Genomic DNA, 26,722 nt, shown 5'->3' with positions numbered 1-26,722 from the left:
CTTCTTAGGCACGAATAGCACTAATAAGCCTATAAGGCTTATTAACCGTTAAATGCGACTACTCGCTATCCCTTTAGCGATATACTTCTTTAGCTCCTTTAGCTAGGCTCGAGATAAGGGGTATAACGGTCCGAACGGCGGTTTCTTCCTGTCTTATAAGTTAATTGTGTATTCGGCGTCTTTTAGTAAGGGCGGCTATTACGGGCTGACCCCGTGGAGATAATCCGGTAGAGCACCGGATCTTCCGACTAATCATAGTATGCTCCTAGTGGGTCGCCGCGATATTATATTTAGGTCGTAGGCACCTATAGAGTTTTCCCCTTTCCTTCTTTTCTCTTTAGCTTTAGATAATTTAATTATTCGGCCTTACTCTATAAATAACTCGTGACTAGCCGCTTATATATCTAAAGCTAAGCGAAACCCACACACTACGCTAATAAAGATAGACTATTACTTAAATCCACCTCCTAGCGCTCCGTTACGCTTAGCGGGCGAGTCGCCCGAGGCTACGGAGTAGAGGAGGGAGATTATTAACCCTTTATAGACTTAAGTCGCGACCTTAACTACCTAAATCTAAGAATAATAGAACGTTATTAACTAGCTACTATAGGCGATATAAAACTAATAACGTATAACCACGCCTTATCTTATTATACTATCGGAAAAGACTATATAGGGCCCTTAGCCGCCCATTACTACGCCTACGCCCGATATAACGCCTATTCCGAACCTTAGGACTAAAGCGCTTTTATTACCCTAGAAGTTTAACGGTAAACGCTCCGAGTACGCGAGCTGGTTATCCGAGATTCGCGAAAAGCTCCTACTCGATTAATATCTCTTCTAGAACGCTTACGAGAAGTGGTATTTTATTAACGCCTACTTAGATAAAGCTCCCCGCCGCGTTATCGCCTCCTTCTAGGCTATAGGCGGAACCGATAATTAATATACCCCCAAAGACTTCCTTAATTACCTTAACCGTATATATAAAGACGTTAACGAATAACCCCGCGCGGCTAACGCCCTAAACACGTTACGCTAGCGTAAAGACTAAGTGTTCGGAAGCTTTATACCCGATTTTAAATAATAGCTCGCTATCGCCGGGGGAGGTTAATAGGATAATACTACGAAGATTATATTCCTAGAAGGAGCTCTTAGTAGTCGCCTCCGCGCCGCCTTTATCACCACGAAACTACCGAATAACTACTATGCTTAGGTAACCGAAGTATAAAGTATCGCTTAGAGACTCGAAGCCCTCGCTACGAGGCTATGGTTCGGCTAAGCGCTATATAATAGTAATAATAATAGTCACGCTTATAATCACGATAGCGATATAAAGATAGGAGGAGTTAATCGAATATAGACTAAGAAAAAAGAGATAAGAGAGTGCTATAATTACGGAAAGAAAGGATACCTTACTAGAAGATACCGCTTAAAAAAAAAAGACGCTAAGGATTATAAAGAGAACCGCGTAGCGAAGGTCTTAGTAGCCTTAGATAACGAGACGATCTATACGGGAGTTATAGATAACGATAAAGACTCGGAAAAAGAATAGCTCTAGTATAAAAACGGGTACTAAAGCCTATTATAAAGGAATAAAGGGATTAGAAAGAGTTTATATTATAGTCGTGTAGTAGTTATTTAGCTTTTATATAAGCGCGGATTAATAAAAAGTTAGTTACCGCTCTTATAGATACTAGATATAACTATTATATAGCTATAAATAAACGTTTTATAAAGTCCCTCCGCCTCCTATTAGTCGATAGGACTAGAAGACCCCTCTTAGGGTTCTCCGATACTATAGGGTCTATAAGGAGTTCCGGTATCGTTATATACGATCTTAAGATCGGTGGATATATATAACGATTATTCGCTTATATAATACCAGGATTAGATTATAATATATTCCTAGGGAAACTATAGATAGAATATAATAATATTACTTATTACGCGAAGAGACGTCGTCTTTACCACGGAGTGGCCTAGATAGATATCCGACTCTAAGGCGAGGAAGAACCTAATAATATTAGAGCTATCCGTGGAGCTTAGGTAATAACCGGGTCGGTGTTCGCTGGTATTATACGGCGATTACGAAGGAGATAACGGTTTAGTAAAGAGGAACTCGCGCTTTATGCCGTTAGTATTAAGGATATCGATAAGGCCCTTTAAAGTAAGTCCCTAGTCGACCCCTAAAAGTATATCCTAGAAGAGATACTACGACGATTTCCGGACCTATTCTCCGACTTATAAATAAACCGCCTTCCCCCTTATTAACCTAGGGTTAACTATAAAATAAACCTTATATAAGGGCCTAACAGTAAGGAGCCAGAATTACCCTAGGGCTCTCTTTATAATATATCCAGAGAGGAACTCTTAGTCCTACGGAAGACCCTTACCGACCTTATTAATAAGGGGTTTATATAAGCTAGCAGCTCCGCCGCTAAAGCTCTAGTTCTATTTATAAAGAAGCTAGGAGGAGGGTTATAATTCTATTACGACTACCGTGCCTTAAATACGATTACCTAAAAAGACCGCTATCCTCTCCTATTAATCACAGAGATACTCCGAAACCTAGAGCGAGCTAAGTGGTTTATAAAGCTCGATATAGTTACTATATTCTATAAGATCCGAATAGCCGCTGGCTATAAAGCGAAGATAGCGTTCCGAACTCGATTCGGCTTATTTAAATAGTTAGTATACCCTTTTAGACTTAGTAGCGCCCCCGTGTCCTTTTAACGATATATTAATAAAACGTTATAATATTACCTTAACGATTTCGTTACCGTATATATTAATAATATCCTGATTTACTTAAGCGGGTCCCTCTATGACCACGAGAAAAAGGTTAACCTAGTATTATAATCGCTAAGCGACGTAGGATTAACGCTTAACCTAGCGAAGTGCGAGTTTAGTATAAAGACTATAAAATACTTAGGGTTTATAGTCACCGCTGGCTAGGGCGTTTTATACGACCCCGATAAACTAAAGGCGATCCGAGAATAAAAAGCCCTGACCTTAGTAAAAGGAGTCCGAAGCTTCCTAGGCTTTATAAACTATTACCGTATATTCGTGGAGAACTTCGCCTATATTATATCCGCACTAATAAGACTAATAAAGAAGGATCGAGTATTCTCCTAGGGTCCTAATAAATAAGCGGCCTTTAAAGAGGTTAAGAAGAGGTTTTAGGAGGAACCGATCCTATAATAATAGGTCTTAAGTAATAAGACCTTTATAGAAACCGACTGCTTAGGATTCGTACTAGGAGATATATTAGTTTAAGAAAACGAATAAGGATATTATTACGTAGTCGCCTACTACTTAAGGCGACTTATAGGAGCCGAGTATAACTACCTTATCTATAATAAGGAGATATTAGCGATTATAAGTTACGTAACGTATTAAAGAGCAGAGCTCCTAAGTTATAGTCGCTTTACGATCCTATCCGACTATAAGGCCCTAGAATACTTTATAATAAAGAAGATACTTAACGAGAGGTAAAGCCGATAGGCCGGTAAGCTCGCCTAGTTCGACTTTATACTAGAATACCGTAAGGGTGCCGATAACTATACCGCCGACGCTCTCTTATAAAGAGAATAAGACGAACCGAAGGACTTCTCCGATAAACGGGAATAGGCGCGATATATATAGTTAATCCCCGAGACCTTAATTCCCCTAAAGATCCGCCTCCTTCGCGAATACCCACGAGTATTCGAAGCTAACGACGAATTATAACGGCTATAAGACGCTATGGCAGAAAAAAATAACTAGTATCGCTAAGCTATATAAGCCGTATCTAAAGGCGATTAATAGTTTTCCCCCTTATTAGGTCTCTAAGCCTAGATTACCGAATACGGGATTACCTTATAAGGACTGCTAACGTTCCGAGATCGCCTATAGGTACTAGGAGCCTAAGAAGGGAGTATATTACGAACACGAGTAATCTAATCTATATATAACTTTATAATTAGAGGTTACCCGGGGCGAGATAATATAATTACCCTTATAGCGAGACGCTTTTTCTGGCCGGGAATAAACCAAGACGTACGTAGGTTTATACGTAACTATAATATTTATAACTAGAGCTATACGTGGCGGAATACTCGACGAGGACTCTTAAAACCACTCCCGATTCCTAAACGAATAAGGAGCGACCTATTAATAGACTTTATAACGGATCTGCCCCCCGCTAAGGAGAAGAAGTATAGATACTTATAGGTTATAACCGATCGACTTATAAAGGCTATTACCCTTAAAGCGATAGACTTTATAAAGGCAGAAGCCTATACCGAACGGTTCTTATACTATTATTTTCAGTTCTATAGTATACCTCGCTTAATCGTAAGTAATAGAGGTTCTAACTAGATAAGTCGCTTTTAGCGATACTTCTATAAATTAGCTAAAATCAAATAACGATTAAGTACTATATATTACCCCTAGACCGATAAAGCCACTAAATAAGTAAACTAAGAAGTATAGGCGTACCTCTAAGCCTTCGTTTACTACGTATAAGATAATTAGGACCGGTTATTACCCGCCGCCTAATTAGCGTTAAATAACTAAGAAAGCTTTACTACTAAGATAAGCCTATTCTTCCTTAAACACGGATACTATATCGACCCGATCTAGATCTATAAGGAACTAAATAGTAACGCTTAGGAGTTCGTAGCCTATAACCTGTTTCGCTGTCTCTAAGAAGCTATAGAGTTCGCCTAAGCCTTAATAGCGGCCACGTAGCTATAATAGGAAGAGTCGGCGAATAAGCGCCGTATCCCCGCTAAACGCCTTTATAAAGGCGACCTTATATAGCTTTTACTCGCGAACTACTCTACCCTAAGACTATTATATAAGTTAAGCTGGCTATACTAGAAGTATAGGGTTACTAAGGTTATTAACCCGTATATTATAAAACTAAATATGCCTTCGAATATATACCCGAGGTTTTATATAGACCTCCTATAATATACGAGCGAAGACCCGCTTCTTAGTTAAATTCTACACGACCCCTAACCCGGACTAATTCGTAATAGCCTTAAAAAAGACGAATAAATAGTAAAAGAAATCTTATACGCTAGGAATAGGAGGGTAGGCAGAGGCGTAAGGAGAGAGGCGTTAGTAAAGTAGGAAGGATACGCCTAGATATCTTAGGAACCGATAGAGTCCCTATAAGAATTAACCGCCCTAGACCACTACGAAGAGAAGTATAGCCCGATTAAAGTTAATAACGGACTATACGAACGGTATAAGAAAAAGAAGAGTTATAGGAAAGGTAGTAAGGGTTAAGTAAAGGTTAGGATAACGGTAAAGCCGTCCACGTTAATTAAGTCAGGGCGGATAAGCCCCGCCCCTAGCTATTAGGTTTAGGTATTAAGATTAATATTATTACGAGTATCCTTATAACCGTTAACGCTTTTAGCGATAACAGGAGATAACGTAGACGCTATAACCTTAGCCTACCTATCCTTCTTCTTTCTCTTAGAGGACTCGATATCCTTTACCTTAATACGAATAACCCCTATAATATTCTCGACCACCTATAAGAACCGGTTAAGCCGGCGTAGGCCTTTTACCCCCGTAAAGGTAATCGTTACGCTAGGAATAGCCGTAATAATAATAGGAGGCGCCGCGATAGGTATAGGTCCACTTACTATAATATAGGAGTCCCTATAAGGGGGGGAGGCGGTGGCTTATACCGATAAGCGAGGCTTACCGGTACCCGAGTCGACGGGTATTAAGATAGGCTTATCCTCCTATAAAGTGCTAGAGGTCTTTTTCGAAACCCCGGACGCTTTCTAGAAGGCTAAACGAGCCGCTATGAGCGCCTTTATCGCCTTAGGGCTATAAAAGGGGTTATTATTAACTACCTTTACCGCCTTTAGGAGTACTACTAATAGACTAGTTATCCTAGGCGGAGGAGGAACGCACTTATAACCGCCCTTTAAGTAATTATAGTATTTAGGATCGGGTATCCTCGCTCCGGGTCCTAACTAATCGCGGTAGCGCCGCCTATCCTAGCCGTTTATAATAGCCTTTACGTAAGAGTAGCAGAAAACCGAACGGGTCCCTCTAGGAGGATATTTTATTCTATAAGCGCGCTTTACGGGGCTCTTAACCACTATAAAAGCTTCGCCCGCGGAACGCTTACCCTTAGCCTTAGCGGCTCGGGCTAGCTAGGCGCGGCGGTCTATAGCCGAGGCAGGAGAAGTGATCTCCTTACTAGCCGGGGCGGGAGTAGGTGCCTCCTCGCCGGTATTATTATTATTATTATTATTAGCCCCCTGTATTATATATATAAGTCAGTAAACGTCGCGCGAAGCTCTTAGGAAGAACAGGAAACGTACCTTAGGGGCCGGAGATAATCCTAAAGACTTAAATATCTTCTAAAGAGAGAGATAAGGGGTTAGAACGATAAAACGGCGTATAAAAGGGTGGTAGGCGATAGAAAACGTACTGCTAGTAGTAAAGGATATTATTAAAGAAAAGAAGAAAAAAATAAGATAACGGAGGTAATGGTAAAGTTAGTATTATTAATAAATAGGTTACACGGTTAGGGAAGGTACGCCTATCGGTTCCTTATATAAAAGGAACGATCCTATAACCCGTCTATAAATAATAATAATAGCCGTATATAACACGTTAATTAATCGTATAACTATAAAGGCCTACCTTAAGCGCTTTTTAACGAATAAAGAGGTTATTCGGGATTAAAAAGCCACTAAGGGTCGTTATTTAATTAATAAAGAGGCGTTATTCGATTAAATAATAACGCTCCGCGAACCTATACTAAAGACTAACGACTCACCGAGGGGGGAGGGGGGTAATATTACGGGCTAACCCTATAAAGATAATCCGGTAAAGCACCGGATCTTCTAACTAATCACAGTATACTCCTAGTAGGTCGCCGCGATATTATATTTAGGTCGCAGGCACCTATAGAGTTTTCCCCTTTCCTTCTTTTCTCCTTAGCTTTAGATAATTCAATTATTCGGCCTTACTCTATAAACAACTCGTGACCAGCCGCTTATAGCGGCTCCTTCGCGGCCTGCTCCGAAAACACATCCTAGTAATCGGCGATTTCTAGCGGTAGCTTAACGACTAGTCCGTATATCACCTTATCGTTATCTATAAACAGAATAGTTATATCCGGCGTCCCCGGTACGATAGCCGTAGCGGTAGCGATATATATAATATACGCCTTCGCCCGCTTCTTAATAACCTTATAAGCTTATAGCTCGGGGTCTATAAGTAAGATCGGCCCGTAAACGAATATTCGGCGAGCCGTATTAATTATAATGCCTTCCTAACCTATACTATTATTCGAAAGCAGTAATTATCCGGTACCCTTAGGTCGATCCGTATATAGGAAGACCCTTTTTAATAGGCGTGGCCATCCCTCTACGTCTAGCAGATAGAAAGCTAAACCGTATACTCCGCGAACCCTCGCCGGGCTACTATTAAAGCCTTTAATTTCTAGAGTCTCGACCTCTAAAAGCGGTTTTAACCCTAGGCGTTCTACTAACGCCGGGCTAATAATATTTACCTATGTATAGGTATCTAAGTCCACGCTCAACTTAATCTCCTTCCTATAACGGATTACTATTACTATAGATCTCGCTACCTTACTAACTACGATCGCTAGCCGGTTATTAGGCGTAGGTCCGGCCCCCTTATTACCTACGCCGACTCGTTTCCCGATAAATAGAGTTCTCTAACCCGAATATTATTATTAAGGTCGTTATATATAGCGTGCACGTTACTAACACGGGCACGACTCTTCGCCGCCCCGTCGTCGGCTATTATCCGTTATTCCTTCTTACTATAGTAGTCCTTAGAATAGTAACCCTTTTTGCTATGGTTATAGTACTTGCCTATAAAGGTATATATGCTAGGCTACGCTTACGAGGGCTCTAGGCCCGGGGCCTTTTAACCCGTCGGGGGCGCCCCCTTTAAGTCCTTGCCTGGCTTAGCGGGTATACGCCGACTAGTCGCCGGGGTGCTTACCCGGCTTAAGCGACTATCCGAACGCTAGAAGTTTAATAAGGTCCTTTTACGGCCGGCGTCTAACCGCTTACTGCTCGCCTTCTCGATAAGGCTTATATCCTAGAATAGCTACGCCTCTTAAGCTAGCGTCACGGCCTTATTTAGTTTAGTCCTCCGCTCCCGTATCTTATCCTTAATACGTAAAGGTAACCGACTAAAATAATCGTAGGCATACTCTTCGCTTCCGCTTATCTCCTAGCCTAATAGCCGGTGCAGGTTATCCTACTATTCGAATAGCTTTGTCAGCGTTATATCGCCGGTTATTCATAACTTACGAAGTTCCTTATAGTAATAGTACCGTTATATATCCCGGGATAGGTGCTCTCGCCGAATAAACGCTATAAAGTCGTTCTAATTCGGGTTAGCGATCTTCCTAGTATAATACCTCCAGGATATCTAGAAGGTATATTCGAGCTTCGTTAAAGCCTATTCGATCTATTATAGCACTAGGGCACTAGGTCTAAACTAATTCCTAGCCTTAATCGTGTCAGGAACATTCTATTCAAGGGAATCGGATAGGACTTAGAGGCGTTAAGGAATATATTAAGGACCCGGAACCGGCCCTAAGGTTAACCCTAGAGATATTTAGGACCGAGTTATATTTTAGGATTATTAAGCTGGCCTAAGACCTATGGTCTTAGAGCCTTAGGTTATTATATACCGATCCTAAGGAGGATAGTCACTAGTCCTTAAGTAGGGTGCTTCCCGTTAAGTCCTGAGTTAAAAGGGCTTAATAAATAATCTTATAATTATTCCCCCCCTAAGGTTAGCTTCGTGACCTATTCTTATTATAGTCTTAACGACTCTCTTTACTCCTTACACAAAACCTATAATATTTTATTCGTTTTAACCGTTTACGGGTATAATAACTATTAAGAGTTCGAAAGACTAAGTTATTTTTTAAAATCCTACTATTACCCTAACTAATACCTAAGATACCCCCTAAGCGTACTACTACTATTCGTACCCGGGATACTTCCCCCGCTACCGAAAGAGCCGAAGCCGGGCTATTAGGCGCCGATCGCGAGTAATCCCTTACGCCCGAGTTAAAGGATAAAGATAGTAACCCCGAATTCGAGATTCGCGGATAAGCTAACCCGGACGCTTATAATCCTATAATAGGACTACTACTCGACTACGGGACCCCCTAAGTTATCCGAATAGGACCCTAATTTAATATTAAAGATCTTAAGAGCCGCCCCCCCGGCACCCTATTATCGGCGGAACTCGATTTCCTAATTAAGCACTATAATAACCGCTAAGCCTATAAAAAGAAGGAGAAGCGCCTCCTTACCCTTTAATAAGGGAAGGACCCTAACACCTCCGAGTATATCCCCTAAGGGGACTCCCGTAAAAGCTAGTATAAGGTCCCGTAAAAGCTCCCCGAATAGGATAGGCAGTCCTATAACTAGTTCTAGACGTTTATCGAAGAAATCGAAGAGCGCTTTATACTCGATAAGGTTAAACCGTCTAAACCAAAAAAGATTTATCTTACCTCCACCCTACTACTAAAGATTATAAAATCCCGATAGCGTGCCTACTATAGGCGTGTTTATAGGAAGACTAGAGGTGCTACCTAGGAGGACCTTAAGACCTTCCTAACCGAGTAATTAGTCGATAATAAAACCTATAAAATATCTATAACTAAAAAGCTATTCTTAGACTAGACTATATAAAAACCTAATTAGACCTACGCTAAGTTTATCGATAGGCTAGACTCGTTATTTAATAAGGTGTCCTTACCCTTCCCCGATAAGTGGCGTATATAGTTAATCTTAACGAAGCTTAATAAGCCGCTATATAACTAGATTATAGCCGCCGGTATCCTTACCGATAATAAGGCGTTAGGTATTATAGCTTAATAAGCAGAGATTACTCTTTTACGTAAGAATAAAGAAAAGACGCCCCGGAATAATCGCCTAAGATAGCCCCGCGGCGAGAAGCGTGGGCGTAATAGGGCCCCTAATAGGGCCCGCACTATAACTATTCGGCCCTTTATACCTCCCTAAGGTTTCGTGGAATTAATCGAAGTAGACGATATAAAAGCCCCCGGGCCCCCTAAAAGGCGTAATAACAGCGGCGTTACGTGCTTTAGCTATAATAAAAAGGGTTATTACCGGAATAAATGCCTAAAGGAACCCTCTAAGTCAGGTTAGTTATTAGGATACTCCGCTAGTCAGAACCCGAATAACCTACCGGTTAATATAAGGCACCCTATTATTAGATAGGCTTAGGCCTAGGAAGGGCCGCCGTCTTAGCCGTTCTTCGCTAGTAAGGGCGCGATTAAGGCGAAGTTAGAGTTATAGTTAAGCGGCGGATAGGGCCGCTAGAGTGCTAAGCTTAATAAAGGCGCCGAGGTTAACCTAATTAACTAAAAGGCCCTGCCTCCCGACTATAGTCCCCTAGGACCGCTAAAACGACTTAGATAGGTTATCCCTAGGGTCGACGTATAGTTTATCGGGTCCTTTAATACGTATATTAAAGTCACGGATAGTTAGGACCGGACCCGGATATATCCGATTAAGTTTAAGGTGCTGGATATAGACCCTAATAGGTCCTAAGTTATCCTCGGTATACCCTAGTTAGTGGAATATAACCCCGTTACCTTTTTCCGGTCCGGCGAATAAATATATCGACTCTAGTAAGAGGACCTTCGAGGAGTCCCGGGTTAAAAAGAGTTAAAGAAGGCGAAGGAGCACGTATAGCTAGTTATCCGCCTTATAAAGTCCGGTGCCCTATATATTAGCCGAGTTATTAGCACTAAGTAGAACGCCACTAAGGAAAAAGAGGACACGTTACCTAATAGTCCTTTAATCCCTATTATCTAATTAGACCCGTTACGACCTATACCCCTAATACCCCCTAACCCGACCTAACTAAATAAAGGGATCCTATAATATCTTAATCCCGGGCCATATTAAGAGTCGCTAGATAAGGACGAGTTAGGGAATATTATCCCTAAGTATTATCGAGAGTTTTTAGACGTTTTCGACGTCGTGGAGGCCGGCCGTCTACCCGCCTACTAGCGTTAGGATTATATAATCGAGATAGAGGAAGGTAAGTTACTCCTATTTAGCCCTATCTACCCCCTAGCCGAGTAAGAACTAGCCGTCCTTTAAGACTATATTAAGGAGGCTATAGCTAAAGAGTGGATTCGCCTATTAATAAGCTCTATAGGCGCTCCGATCCTATTTATACTAAAAAAGGGTGGATAGCTATATCTATATATAGACTATCGAGGTTTTAATAAGGTTACCCGTAAGGACTATACCCCGCTCCCCCTAATATATAAGATCCTTAACCGCCTCGCATCCTCCACGGTTTACACTAAATTAGATCTTAAGGACGCCTACTATGGCTTAAGAATTCGAGAAGGGGATAAGTAAAAGACGGCTTTTAGAACTAAGTACGGACACTTTAAGTACTTAGTGATACCCTTTAGTCTATATAATACCCCCGCTAGCTTCTAGCGTTATATTAAGGAAGCCTTAAAGGGTCTTATCGATACTATCTACGTTATATACCTAGATAATATCCTGATCTATAGCAAGGACCTTAGTACTTATCGTATACACGTTAAGGAGATCCTTACGCGCCTAAGGGAATAGTCCCTATTCGTAAACCCTTAGAAGTGCGTGTTTAAGATATAAAAGGTCGAGTTCTTAGGCTTTATATATAGCCTTAATAGGGTCTTTATAGACCCGAAGAGGGTTAAGGCTATTAAGGATTAGGAGGAACCCACTTCCGTTAAGAAGATTTAAGTCTTCCTAGGTTTTACCGGTTTTTACCGACGTTTTATTAAAGGCTACTCTAAGGTTACTGCCCCTTTTACGGACCTATTAAGGTTAGGGGGCAGACTAGGTACGTTCTAGTTAGGGGATATAGAGAGGGCCGCTTTTAAGAAGTTATAATCGTTATTCTAGTCGGCACCCGTACTACGGTATTTTAATCTAGCCCTGCCTATTTATATAAAACCCGACGCGTCTAACTTCGTACTAGGCGCTATAATTAGCTAATATAAGGACCGAACCTAGCGACCCGTGGCGTTCCTATCTAGGAAGCTAAGGGGACCCGAACTAAACTATCCGACGCTAAACACTAAGTTAATAGCGATCATTAAAGCGTTCCGGTAATAGCGCTATTATTTAGCGTATAGTCAGACCCTAGTAAAGGTGCTAACTAACCACTTAAACCACCGGTACCTACTAAATAAGCCTTAAATTAAACCTTAACACGCCCGTTAGCTAAAGGAGCTATTAAGCTTTGATTTTAAGATCCATTACTGCCCGGGCCTTTAGAACCCCGTAAATAGGCTATTATAGAAGCCGTAGCTCGCTATAGATTAAGTAGATCTTAAAGCGGAGCGGTAGAAACCCGTTAAGGGATTCACTAAGAAGTTTATTATTAGCCTTATAAAGGCCCGAGGTATACCTAAGCCCTCGGGTCTATCCAGCCTAAAGGATAAGATCGTCTTTGCCTAAAAGGATAATTCTTTTTATATCTCCTTAGTATTAAAAGATAACTTAGCGGACCTATAGTCCTATAATAGTCAGGGTACGGTCTACTTTAGGGACCGTCTCTTTATACCGAACTAGTTGGGTTTACGCGATAAGGTCCTCTAGGCGTTTTATAACGCGCCTACTATAGGCTATTATAGGTTAGGTCGGATAATTAAAAGGATCTCCGAGTCCTACTACTAAGAATACCTCTCGCGAGACGTTAAGAAGTTTATGCCTACGTATAGTATCTATTAAAGGACTAAGCCGCGCTAGCATAAAGCCTTTAGGTACCTAGCACCTTTACCCGTACCCGAATAGCTATTCTAAGAGATCTCGATAGACTTTATAATAGGCCTCCCCCCTATAACCTTATAGGGAAAAAAGAGGGATTCTATCCTAGTCGTGGTATATCGATATACTAAGTACGCGATCTATATTCCCTATAGCAGCTTTTTAATAGCTAAGGGTCTTATTAGTATCCTATAGGTGCACGTTTTTAGTATCTACGGCCTACCTAATAATATTGTTTCGGACCGAGGGTCCCTATTTACTAGTAAGTTCTAGACTACCCTATATAGCCTCCTAAGCGTCGAGCGGTGGTTATTAACCGCGTTCTACCCCTAGACGGATAGCTAGACGGAACGATAAAACCAGAACTTAAAGCACTTCCTACGGGTATTCGGTGCCCTATAACAGGATAATTAGGTTAACTAGCTACCCCTGGCCTAGTTTACCTATAACACCGTATAGCATTTAGCTATCCGGTAAACCCCTTCTATTACGCTAATAGGTTTTAACCTACGCGGACTATATAATATATAGATATATAAGTCGGGCAAGGTTTATACCGCTATAGCCGAGTAAAGGGTAAAGCACCTTATATCGAATCGCAGGGCTATAAAGGTCCTTATTAGGAAAGCCTAAACCACCTATAAACGGTACTATAACGCTAGCCGGGCGGCCTAGCGCTTTAAAATTAGCGATTATATACTACTATCCTCGAAGAATATTAAGTAACGTCGCCCTAATAAGAAACTATTAGATAAGTTTCTCGGCCCCTATAAGATCACCTCCGTAATAGGCTAGTATAGGCTCGCCTATAAGCTATAGCTTCCGGAGTTAATAAAGATTTATAATGTTTTCCTAATCTCGCTCCTCGAACTATAGAAGTCTCGGGACGGCAGGTCGCCTATACCCGCGGACGTTAAGGTCGAACTATAAGAGTCGGATAAATACGAGGTAGAAGAAGTCCTGGCTTATCGCTATAACGGAAATAGGCGCGAATACCTTATTAAGTAGGCCGGGTATAAATATAAATATAATATATAGGAACCACGAAGATATCTCCCCGACACGCTTATCGAGGAGTATTATAATCGAAAGAATAGGACCGGTTAATAGTATTATTAGCGCCCCGTAAGGACTTTTCTTATTCGGGTCTAGGGAAGAAAAAAAAAATAGAAAAGAAGAAAAATCAAAAAAAAAAACGCTAACGCCCCCCCTAACTCCTCCTAGCCCGATCCTAACGACTACTATAAGATATCCTTAGTTATTTTTTAGGCCGGTTTTTTTATAAAGACCGGCTAACTTCGAATTTTATTTAACTAGCTAGCCTAGATAGCGGGTAATAATAGCTAGGTAACGCTCCGTTTTAATAGGAGTATCGCGGCGCTTCCTCTCCGCCTCCTCCTTTTCCACCTAGCGATAATATACTACGGGGTCGAACCCCTTATTATCGCGGGCGTATTTCTTTATAGCCTTAAGGGCCCGGCGTAACTTAATTTAGACCCGGTAGGCCCGGCGCTTATATATATTAGCGGTGCTTTATATAAGGATATTAGGCTAACTTATAAACGCCTAGTCGTCCAGGCTATTACCGCCCTATACGGCCGCCACTAATATCTTCTATAACTTCTTAGCTGCCCGCTCCGCCTATAATAAAAGCTATATATCTAGTTAGTAACCTTAGGAGCGGTTAAAGTAAAGGGGACTATAGCTATATAAACGTACTAACTTATAGTCGCGGCTATTACTATTATAGCAGTAATAGCACTTATTAGATGCCTTATTACCGCGGTAGGGCCGTATAGTGATAGGACCGGTAGCGCTATCGCCACGTAGCACCAGAGAACCTAGTATACGGGCGCACCGCCTATAAGGAGCATATAGCTCTAGGCCCGACCTAACTAAAATAACAGGACGCACCGGTATTTCGATACCACCGCCGTTGCTAAAGTCCGAGGGTCTATTACTAGACCCGGTTATAGAGGAAGCGAACTCCGATAATAACGACTTATCGGAGGTAGCTTCCTTATCGTTAAAAATAATAGCTTTATCGGCACTACCGCTTATAACGACGTCCTAACTAGTATAGTTAAGGACGCCCTCTAGGTTACTAAGGGGCTTAAGAGCACCCTACGGCGAATTAACACGCCTTGAAGGGAGAGGGTCGGTCGACTTAGTGACTAGAGTAGCCGTAGTAGCCGGCTTCTTAACGGCCTTAACCGATATAGCTTATTTAGCTAGAGTAGCCGCTATGCCCGGCTACTTAATAGCTTCGTCCTCCGAGGAGGAAGAAGATAATAAACTTAAGGATAAGTCCGACGACGAGTCTAATAAAGAGTCAGACTACTACTACTACTACTACTACTACTACTACTACTACTACTACTACTTAAGAGCAGCCGCTATAGCCGCGGCCTTAGCCTTAGCCTAAGCCCTCTTAGCGGCCTGCCGTGCCTTCTTCCTAGTAGTCTTAGTTATCTCCTTATCGATAACCTTAGGTGCTACCTTAATAGACTTAGTGCCGACCGCGTCGGACTTTTTACCGGCCTTACCGGACTTCTTAGATTTACCGGCCACGCCGGACTTTTTATGCTTATTAGCTAAAGCTAGAGGCGCTATTATATAATAGTGGTCTGCTCTAATACTATAAGTTAGCCTAAGGTCTACGCGAAGGGGACACGATACTTATATAATAGTAATAGTAATAGTGCGGATAATAATAATAATCTGCCACGATATTAGCCGAGTCCTAAGCCGCCCGCGATCCTATACGTAATACACGGAACCACGCAGAGATAATATATACCCTAATAAGGAGTTAATAGGATAAGTTAATACCCTTAATATAAACGGGGATAGACGACTTACTATAATAGCGAGGCTATTATTATTATATAGATAGGCAAATAAGAAAGGGTAAGGAAGAAGAAAATAATAAGATAAGTTAGGCAGATAGAAAAGTCCTATATTAGAATAGTCGTATAACCTAATATAGGCCTTACTTATATTATTCCTTCCCCTTTTATCTAGATACGACTACCTACTATAAGCTTCTACGATACGGTTATTTAGTTAATAAAGGGCGCGTCTAGGGTGCTATTATAGTACACGTGTCTATAGATAGGCTTTATTATTATTAATATTCATAATAGATATCACGCCTCGTTATCGCCTAACCTTAAGCTGGATAAGCTACGAGAGGGTAATAAAGGAAATAAAGCTAGCTCTTTTATTATTTAGGACTATAGCGTGATAGGCCTTATTCTAAAGGAGTTCTTTTTATAGGCTTTAGGTCGCCTTAATAGTGGCAGTATAAGGGGATTACGAAAGTAATAAGGGGCTACGATTTATTACCGACCCAAAGTCTGCTTTTAGAGTTATGGTTTATTCTAACTAAAGTCCTTTATTAGATAGGATCCCTGTCAGAGTGCTTAGGGCTTTATTATAGTGTAGTTATAGTAAAGAAGATAAATAAAGGGCACCTAGGAGAGTTATGCCTTATCTAACTAGGCCTCTCGGTTTATAAAGATTATGGTTATACTACGCGAGGCATAGGATTAATTAAAGGGTTAGGTTAGGTTAAGGGGGACGATAGGTTTAGCTTTAGGAGGATAAGGAGGGAGTAGGTGGCCCTGATAGGTAGGGCTTAGGCCGGTCTGTCCGTCCTTAGGTCGGGGTGGATTAACGGATAGGCCGGACTAGTAACGGTTACCGGCTCCCGTGGATAGGAGCCTTAGAAGGAGGGGCGTGATATTAGGGATATTCTATTTAAGGGAATCGGATAGGACTTAGAGGCGTTGAGGAATGTGTTAAGGACCCGGAACCGGCCCTAAGGTTAACCCTAGGGATATTTAGGACCGAGTTATGTTTTGGGATTATTAAGCTAGCCTGAGACCTATGGTCTTAGAGCCTTAGGTTATTATATACCGATCCTAGGGAGGATAGTCACTGGTCCTTAAGTAGGGTGCTTCCCGTTAAGTCCTGAGTTAAAAGAGCTTAACGAATAATCTTATAATCATTCCCCCCTAAGGTTAGCTTCGTGACCTATTCTTGTTATGGTCTTGACGACTCTCTTCACTCCTCACACAAAACCTATAATAAATCGCTACTAACTCATCGTCGATTTCTATAACCGTGGATAACTCTTTAATTAGCTTATAATTATATACCGGCGGTTTTTCGTAATCACGCCGGGGCGCCGGTTATTTAGCGAGCTTCTCTATAATTACTCGGTTAATCTCGCTCTATTACTAGAGATACTTCGAAAATATCGTCATTAACGCCTCTTATATCGACGTTAAGGAGCCGGCGACGGATCGCTAATCGCCCTATAAACCACTATCTTTAGGACTAAGTGTAACCGGCGTATCCGTTAACTCCTTGTTTTTATCCGGTCCCTGCTTAGGCACCGTTATTATTAGTTTCGGTATAACGGGCGCCTACTCGGCGTCCGCCTTATTAGGTCCCCCCGGGGGGACGCTTGTTCCTTAAGTCCTTCTCGGTGGTATCTTTAGCCTAACTACCTTAAAGGTATAGAAGTTAAAGAATTATAACGAAAGGAAAGTCCGTAGACTTTAGTTAAGGAAAAGATATTATAGAAAAGGCTTAATAGCTTAGTATCGTAGAATAATCGCAGTATATTCGTTAACTAAGCGCTAACTTTAAACTAAGACTTTAACTTAAGGGATTAAACTAATCCCTTAACGTACGTATAGAGATAGGTTCGGATCGGTGATCCGTGCGCGGTTATCGGTCCGACTATATGCCGATAGGTCTGCGATTATCTCGTTATACGCGGCTATTACTATTATACCTACCTAACTACGGGATAACCCTAATAAAACCTTAGAATTCTTAGGCCCTTAGAAATATTATAAATACGGAGAGGAAGGGCATATTCGACCTTTCTACCCTTATTTACAGAATAGGCGGGCCGGCTAAAGTTCTACCTCGGCTACTAACCCTAATCAGGAGGCCATGGCCCCTAGTCGACCCACTTGAGGTTAGGTATAAGCCCTACCCTAAGCTCTATAGGGTCAGGCCTAAGATAACGCGCCGTTAGAGTCGGACCCTCCCCCTAGTCTAGTAAGGGTAAGGCTTAATATACGACTAAACGGTGGATAGGACTATTAAGTTATAATTCTAGATAGCGCTACCGACTTCGATATTATTAATAAACGCGTAGTGCCCCCTAGTAAAATAATCACCGGACCGCCTAAGGAAGTTAGGTAGTTAAATAAAGAATATATAACCTGGATACTCGGATTAATCCTATCCATAGTTCGGATTATAGATAGTTAGAATTATACACGGATATAGTGTATAGAGTTATATATTATAGATATAGGTAAAGATAGGTCGGAGGTTATCCTAGGGATCCCCTAGCTAACTAAGTATAACCTAATAGTTAACTAGGCAGAGAAGAGTTAGATATTTCGGATTTAGAAGGAGGAGTTCAAGTTTATGGGTTCACGGAAGGAGTTAAAGAGGGCTACGAATAGGGCAAAGGTAACTATTAGACTCGTTAGGTCTTGGGTAGCGCGGGTTAGCCGTGTTTAAGCTCACGTCTCGGAGGACACGACCACGCCTACTCCCCTACCTAAACCACTACCCGAACCCCCGGAGAACCCCTTACCCGTGGGTTAAGAAGGGCTATTAGTAGCTATACCAGTATTATAAGTTCTTAGATATATTCGATATAGAGGAGGCTGGTAAGGTACCTAGTCACTACTAATAGGACCACGGGATTAAATTAAAGGAAGGGAAGACGCCCCCGTTTAGGCCGATTTATCCGTTAGCGGAAAAGGAGTTAGCGGCGTTACGGGAATACCTCTAGGGCGCCCTCGCTAAAGGTTAGATCCGTTATTCTACTAGCCCTACGGGTGCTCCTATTCTTTTTATGCTAAAGAAGGGTAGGAAGTTAAGACTATATATAGATTATCGGGGGTTAAATAAGGTTACTTATAAGGACCGCACGCCGCTCCCGTTAATATATAAGATTATAGACCGACTTTTATCGTTAAAGGTCTTTACTAAGCTAGACCTTAAGGACGCCTATTATCGACTTTGTATATAACCCGGCGACGAGTAGAAGATAGCTTTTAGGACTCGCTATAGTTACTTCGAGTACTTAGTTATGCCTTTTAGGCTTATTAATGCCCTAGCCAGCTTTTAACGGTATATTAACCAGGCCTTAAGTAGGTTAGTCGATATGATTTATATAGTCTACCTAAACGATATCTTAATTTATAGTAAGGACCTTAAGGTCTATCGGGTACACGTTAAGGAGGTTTTAGGAAGGCTAAGGGAGTAATCGTTATACGCGAATCTAGAGAAGTGTGTGTTTAAGACTTAAGAGGTGGAGTTCCTAGGGTTTATTATTAAAATGGATAGGGTTCGTATAGATTAGTCTAGGGTTAAGGCTATCTACGATTAATAAGAGCCGAACTCGGTAAAGACTATCTAAATCTTCCTGGGTTTTACTAGGTTCTACCGGCGTTTTATTAAGAATTATTCTAAGATTACGGCGCCGCTCTCGGACTTAACGAAGAAGAGTAGAGTAAAGGGTGTGTTCGTGTTATCTATAGGGGAGAAGGGGGCGTTTAATAAGTTACGCTAAAGGTTTTAGGAGGCTCCGGTTCTATGGTATTTCGATCCTAAGTTACCTATTTAACTAAAGCCGGATATATCGGGGTTTATTTTAGGGGCGGTGATTAGTTAGTATATAGATCGGGTATAGTATCCTATCGCGTTCTTCTTAAGGAAGCTTAGGGGTACGGTGTTAAACTATTCGACTCCGGATATAGAGTTAATAGCTATTATCGAGGCATTCCGGTATTAAAGGCACTACTTAGCCTATAGCTAAACCCTGGTAGAAGTTCTAATAGACCACCTTAATTATCGGTACCTAATAGATAAGCCAAAGATTAAGCCGTAGTATACACGATAGCTAGAGGAGCTATCGGTATTCGACTTCGAGATTAAGTATCGACTAGGAGCTTAGAACCTAGCTAATAGTCTATCACGGAAGCCGTAGTATACTTTTAGGTAGGCGGACCTGGACGCGGAGCGTTAAAAGCCTATTAAGAGGTTTACCCGTAAGTTTATATTAAGAGTAGTAAAGAAGGCGGGCAGAGCACCTAGTATTTCTAAGGACTTATTACTAAGTTTAAAGGAAAAGGTGGCTAACGCCTAAAAGGATAATCCCTTTTATATTTCTTTATCTAGGAAGGACCGGTTATCCGACCCGTAGGTAAGGGATAAAAAGGGCCTAATCCTTTTTAGAGGTCGCCTCTTTATCCTAGATATATAGGGGTTAAGGACGAGGATTCTATAGGCCTTCCACGATAAACCCACCGCTAGATATTATAGTTCCGGTAAAACGATTAAGAGGATTTCGGACTTATTCTATTAGGAGTATATATCCCGGGACGTAAAGAAGTTCGTGCCTATATATAGGGTTTATTAGAGGACTAAGGGGAGATAGTATAAGCCTTATAGCCTATTAGCTAGTCTCCTGGTCCCGTCTTACCCGTTCTAAGAGATCTCGATTAATTTTATTACTAGTCTCCCTCCTATTAATTAGGGCGGAAAGAAAAAGGATACGATCCTTATAATGGTTTACCGTTATATAAAGTATTCCCTTTATATCCCTTATAGCAGTATACTAACCGCTAAAAGTTTAGCCGATATCCTATAGTTAAGAGTCTTTAGCGTTTATAGGTTACCGGATAGTATTATTTCGGATCGGGGTTCTTTATTTATAAACAGGTTTTAGAGGACCCTATATAGTCTCTTAGGCGTCCACCGCCGGATATCCACTATATTCTATCCCTAGACCGACGGACAGACTAAGCGTTAGAATCAGAGTATCGAGTATTACCTTCGTAGCTATTACTCGCGGGAGCAGACCGACTAGGTGGATAAGCTATCCCTTATATAGTTTACCTATAACACCGCGTAGCACTCGGTAATTAAGTAAACGCCCTCTATAGCGTTAATAGGCTATAACCCTTATAGTCCTAATAACCTCCGGTTACCTAAGTCGTTAGATATTAGGGCGGTATCCGCTAAATAGCGGGTAAAGCACCTAATCGCTAATCGTTAAGTAATAGAAACTTTTATTCGGAAGGCTTAAGAGTCTTATAAGAGGTTCTATAATACCGGGCGGACCTAATAGCGGTTTAAGGTAGGGGACTATATCTTAGTCTCCTCGAAAAATATTAAGTAGAAGCGGCCTAGTAAGAAACTCTCGGATAAGTACCTCGGGCCGTACCGTATCACCTTAGTCGTTAGTTATTATGGCCTCGCCTATAAGCTGGATCTCCTATAGTCGATAAAGATTTATAATATTTTCCCGATCTCTTTATTAGAGCCTTAGCGGTCTTATGATAATTAGATTCCCGAGCCTATAAAGGTGGATATAAAGCCGTAGGAGTCGGAGGAGTATAAGGTAAAGGAAATTTTAGCTTATCGGTTTAATAGGAAGAGGAGGCGGTATTTAGTTAAGTAGGCGGATTATGGATATAAGGATAACACCTAGGAACTAACACGATATATCCTAAAGGGGCTTCTTTAAGAATATTATAATCGGTAAGAGGAGAGGGCGCGAAAGGTGCAGAAACTATTATAACCTTATAAGGTCCTTTATCGTCGTTATTAATTTATAGTATTATAACCCCGGAGGGTCTTATTACTATCTTTATCTTCACTAAAAATTATTATATTATATCCTAAACGCCTAAAGAAAATAAATAGTGGTGGTCGTACTATACATATATAGTGCTAATCTAAATTAGATTAACGGATCCACTTCTTTTTATATACCTATAGACTAGCGAAGTGTTTTTTATTATCGTTATCGCCGTTAGCCTTAACCCTGCTCGTAACCCTTAGCAGATCACGAATTTAATAAAAGGCCTTTATCTGCTTACGGGACTCTCGGGCCTGGATATTATATAAGGTAATTTAAGCCTTAGTAACAGCGTCCGCCCGATAACGCTTATATTAAGCCGTATTAAAACCATTATAGTTATAATACTGGTTATTAGTATATACGCCTTATAGCTCCCCCTGGAGCTTATAGGCGGCATGCTAGCAGAGAGTAGTCAGTATAAGCATACTAAAGGAAGTAAAGAGAGATAACTTATAAGCTTCTTATCGGTAAAGCCACCGTATCTAATAGCATCTATAAGCGTATCTTATATAGCGATAACGGCATGAGTAGCGCGGAGATTTATCTAAGGATAAGTTAGTATACCGGGGCGGTCTATAGCGGGCGGGGAGCATAACTATACCTCTTCGTATTTCTTACTATTCTAATCGTATTAGTAGTAATAGCACTTAGAAGACTACCGGTTAGAGTCGGGGCACGAATAAAAGATAATAGGACCTTAGCTATCTAAAATAATATTAAGAAACCCCGAGTAATACCGTTAATAGGGAGGGTCACGGAGGTTACCCCTTATAACCACCTCCTAAATCGGGTAAAGGCCCGAGGAAGTGCCGTTATTAGAAGGCGTAGCGTCGCTATCGCCCCCGTTAGCCCCCGGACCTTTATCGGTAACGTTATCGTTACCGAAGATATTATTACCTAGGAAGCTCTTACCTCTACTAGGGTCGAAGTTATTATCTTCGCTCTTATCGCTACTAATATAGAGGATACCGTCGGCGCTACCCGATATAGTTATATCCCCTTTATAGTCGACGATACTATTATCGATATCGTTATCGTTGTCCTTATGGTCTATTATCGCCGGAGACGGAGTCCTCTAGTTACCGGTGGACTGGCTACCGGGTAAACCATTATCCGACCTAACCACCGGAAAAAGGCGGGTAAGGACCTTACCAACCTAATAGTCGGGGACCGTAAAGGTCTTCTTATTAGGGAGGGCTAGGCCCCTTGCTTTAGTAGGAGTTATAAGTAACTCCGCACTAGGTACGGCTAACCCCTTTATTTTAATAGGTATCTTAGACACCACGCTAGGCATAACGGACCCCTTATTATTTAGGCGCGGTTAAGCGACCGGCCCCTTTACTTTAGTAGGCGTTTTAACGATTATACCGGGTATAGTTAACCTATTATTATTTAGGCGCGCTTTAGTAGGAGTTATAAGTGACTCCGTACTAGGCGTGGCCGGCCCCTTTACTTTAGCAGGCGTCTTAGACGCCGCGCTAGGTATAGTTAACCCGTTATTAGTGCCACCCTTCTTAGTAGTCTTCTTAATAGCGCTATCCTTAATAACGGAGGTCTTATTAATAGCGGTATTAAGGCCACCGCCGGCCTTCTTACCGTCCTTTATAGGAGCAACGGGCTTTTTAGGGGGCGCGGACTTTTTAGCAGGAGAATCGTTAATCGACTTAAGTAAATAAGCTAACTTATTAGCCGTATATAGTTAACGCTTCTAAGGAGCTATACTAGAACACGGGGGTTAGTTAAGCTCCGGGAATACGTATAATAATTATTTATATTATTATTCTACACGAAAATAAGGTATATTATTATTAGGAGTTATTATTAATCGGCTAAGAGACGATTATAATAAGCTACTTTAGATATTAGAACTACTAGAACTAAAGAACCGCCGGGGACCTCGCGTAACGCGATAAGAAGACCCCTAAAGAACTTAAGACGAACCGCTAGGCTAATACCTTTAAAATAGCCGAGGTGCGATAACAAGAATAGACTTATAAATAAAGCTTTAGAATAAGGCTATAGTGATAATTACTCGAATAGGTAAAGAGGAGAAAAAAAGAAAATAATAATAAGCTAGGAGGACTAGCTAGAATATATTCTATAATAGTTACTAGACCTTAAGTAGACCCTACGTGGTTACTCCTGCCTACTCTACGATTTAGGTATACCTGTTATATTAGGAGCGTACCTATGGTTTATTATTTAGATAATAATAAAGCGTCGCGTATACTCCTTTAAGTCCGTAGGCTTTATATTTAGCTAGGCGATACGATTATTCGTAGATCGTTTATAAGGCCTTTAACGATAGTTTAAAGGCGGAGTACTAAAGGATCTATAAAGCTTTATTTAGGCTTCATTATAATAGTCCGGAGGTTTAGAAAAGATTAATCTTTATATTTATATTTAGCTCTGGCTTTAATAGGTTATTTATAAAACGCCCTATAGTAGGATAGCTATAACCTGGATACGAATAATGGCTTACGAGCTAGAAGCCTAGTATAGGCTAACTTAAGCTATTTATAGTTAGGTGCCGTCCCGGGCCGAGTCGTCTCTTTCCGAGCTATATCCGGAGGATATAGGTTAGACGGGAGAGGGTCCTTACAAGGGTACCCGGTTAACTATATTACTCCTAGGGATATAAGCACCGGAGGAGGGGGCGTGATATCACGGGTATAATTCGTCGAAGCCAGGGATAGCCTAAATAGGAGGGAAGGATATATATTAACGGTCACGAAGGGGATTAGATAGGGTATAGTGTTCGGGGATAGGCGGTCGAGTCGGCTCCGGGACTAGTACTATCCAGGTTAGTCGGGTATAGTATAATAAGGAGGACCACTAGCTGATAGATCATAGTTCGGGGAATAGCTTCGAGGGGATTCTATAAGGTTCTAGGGGAGAGGCTCTGGTTATCTATAAAAGGGGTGGGTAAAGCTAAACTCCTAACTTAGAGGTTTAGCGAACAATTTAACACTCAATCCAACCTATTAGTTTTATATTGCCTTTTTAATTATCTTATAACGTCTCTTCACTCTTTACACGAAAACCCCTAATAGCTAATAAGGCTAGGGTTACTATAATACCGGATTAGTATATCCTATATTCTATAGCCTAAAAGCTAGCCAGGAATAAAATAATAGGTCGGCGCACTATTAGCGAGGAACTAGAAGATCTAGTTAAAGGGCTATAGACTATTAACCCGGATTATATATCCTTAATTAAGAATATTCGCCGAGGGACCGGAAAGAGAGCGGGGTACTCTCTTAGAGATAAGGATATACTATTATTTAAGGGACGGTTAGTACTGCCTATATAGGGCGCCCTAAGGGCGGAGGTCCTATAATAGCACCACGATAACCCCCGAGCCGGGTATATAGGAGCGAATAAAACGCTTAAGCTGATTTTAAGAAAGTTCCACTAAGTAGACTTAGTAGCGGACGTTTATAATTATATCGCCGTATATTCGGCGTGTTAAGGGGCATAGGTGCCGCGATATAAGCCGTACGGTTAGCTATAGACGCTACCGTTACCTATATATCCGTTCTAAGAGATTAGTATAGATTTTATTACGGGTCTACCGCCTATAAAAGGGGCAGACAGGTAAACGTATAACGCTATCCTAGTAATTATCGACCGGTATATAAAGTACGCTTTATTTATCCCTACACGGAAGGACCTAATAGCACCCTAGCTAATGGCGCTACTATATAGGGAAATTAAGTACCGATTCGGTAGCCTAAAGGGTATAATAATAGACCGGGATAAGCTATTTACTAGTTAGTTTTAGATAGAGTTTTACCGCGAGCGGGTAAACGCTTAGCGACTATCTATTATATACCACCTATAGACGGATAGTTAGACGGAATAAACGTATTAGTTCCTAATTAAGTACCTATAAATAATTGCCGGTAACGCGATAATATAGTGGCCTATTTAGCTATTAGAAGCAGAGTTCGCCTATAATAATAATAAGCTCTCCTCGCTTAGTATCTCGCTATATAAAGCGTTATACGGGTACTACCTATATATAGTAGAATATATTCGACCTAGGGACGATACCCGGGTATAGGGCGTTTAAGAATATATTAAAAAACTAGTAGAGGTTCGGCGGAAGGTCCGCGAATATTAGGCGTATACCACGGAGTATTAGGCTCGGCACTATAATAAACGCTATTAACTATAGCAGTATAAGGTAGGCGACGTTGTCGGACTATCTATAAAGAACTTCCGATTCCGATAAGGGTCGAAGCTAGTACCGCGATATATTCGGGTATAGGTAACTAAGAGGATCGGCGAGTAGGCGTATAGGGTTCGCCTTCCTATATAGTACGCGAGGATATATAATATATTCCCGGTATCCTTATTAAAACCATAAAGAGACCGAGTAGCCGTAAAGCTATTAGCGAAGGATCTCCTGCTTTTAAAGGAGGAGTAAGATAAATAGGAGATAGAAGATATCGTTAGTTACAAAGAAGAATACGGGAAAATGTTCTATCTTATAAAGTAGGCAGGCTAGCCGGTAGAGTATAATACCTAGGAACTAAAGGACTACCTAGAAAACGCTTTAGGGATCCAGAAAAGGTACTAGAAGTATAAGAAGCACGTATATAAAAAGTAGGACGACTATAAGATAGTATAAGGCGCCGAAGGGTTATCGGACACGAGAAAATAAGAACTTAATTATAGGTTATAATAACCTTTTCCTTATAGTAACTAAATAAACGGGGTTAAGCCCCGACCAGTCCTAAAATAGAATCCTAAAACTATTAGAATAAAGTTTAATGCTATTTTAGGCGATTATTACCGGCGATTATATAGCGAATAAAAAAAATCATTAGTCACTAAAACTATAGAAATCGGTTTTATTAGCGACGTTATCGGCGGTATTATCGTTATTAGCGGGGGCCGGCGAGGGGGGGGGTGCACGGCGACGGGGTATACGAATATAATAATAGGGGATATCCTCCTTATCGGAAAAGGCGAATATTAGCGGCGTATACTCGGCGTTACTAGCCGGAGTATTAGTAGCCGACGGGGCGGTAGAAGCTCGACGATAAGCAGGATGGCAGGGATGAGCCATAGCGGGGCGAGAGGCAGGCGCGATAGCCTTATTAAAGCTATCGGCGAAAGGGTTATTATCGCTATTAGCGGAAGCAGCATAGCTATAACGAGTAGCCGCTAAACTACCGGCGAAATAATATACTAATACAGG

The sequence above is a fragment of the Sodiomyces alcalophilus genome, assembly GCF_042370955.1.
Source record: "Sodiomyces alcalophilus JCM 7366 unplaced genomic scaffold ACRALscaffold_10, whole genome shotgun sequence".
Classification (NCBI taxonomy): domain Eukaryota; kingdom Fungi; phylum Ascomycota; class Sordariomycetes; order Glomerellales; family Plectosphaerellaceae; genus Sodiomyces; species Sodiomyces alcalophilus.
Note: the sequence above shows the minus strand (reverse complement) of the source record.